Consider the following 1,033-nt stretch of genomic DNA (forward strand, 5'->3'; position numbering starts at 1 on the left):
CTGGCAACTCGCTCTGCCGCATCCTCATATGATGATGATATTCTGTATGTCCGGAGGCCCATCACAAAAGGACCAACAATCCACAGGCCACAGGCTGGAGCCTTACAACTGTGAGCCAAATTAAGTCTTTTCTCTTCATGTTAATAAGCTCTGGCATTTCCTTAAAGCCACTGAAAAGTAAATATATATATATATATATATATATATATATATATATATAGTATACTAGTATTAAAAGTAAACATTAGAGGAAAAGAAACATTTTGGGAAGGATTGAGGTTTAAAATTTGCTTCTATTTATATTGAATTTAAAAGTTGTATTGGAAGCGTTAAAAGAGTAGACTGCTTTTAAACAAATCTTGACCTGGGAGAGTACAAAATTACAGATATGCATTTGGAGGCCATTGTTTTGCTGTCATAACTAGGAGCTGGAGGGATCTGGGGATGGGGTTAAGGCTGAGGGCAGTAAGTAAACAACCCATTCTAACTCAAAATGGCCAAAAGAGAAAACAGGAGAGAGGCTGGTTGTTTAGGGAAGATAGAATCACATTAAAAACAAGCCTAGGTTCACTAAAAATAAAAAGTGATGTTGATTACTATTTCAGAAGTTCTAGAAAGACTTTGTGGGAAAATGAGAATAACGTGAGGAGTAATAAAGGAAAGCACTCAACACCATCTTCTGGCTGCAGGGTGTACAGGCACACACATGTGCACGCGTGAACTGGGGCTAGGGAAGCTTCAAAGAACTACTTGTAAGTATTCAATCCTGTGCTTGTACTCCTATAATGTTCTCTCTCTCTCTCTCTCTCTCTCTCTCTCTCTCTCTCTCTCTCTCTCTCTCTCTCTCTCTCTCTCTCGTTTTTCAAGACAGGGTTTCTCTGTGTAGCTTTGGAGCCTTTCCTGCGACTCATTCTGTAAACCAGGCTGGCCTCAAACTCACAGAGATCTGCCTCCCGAGTGTTGGGATTAAAGGCATGTGCCACCATCTTCCCTGACTCAAAGCTTGTAACCAAGTACCTGTCAAATGACAACA

Source organism: Peromyscus californicus, unplaced genomic scaffold, assembly GCF_007827085.1.
Source record: "Peromyscus californicus insignis strain IS unplaced genomic scaffold, ASM782708v3 Scaffold_24__1_contigs__length_46423439, whole genome shotgun sequence".
Lineage (NCBI taxonomy): Eukaryota > Metazoa > Chordata > Mammalia > Rodentia > Cricetidae > Peromyscus > Peromyscus californicus.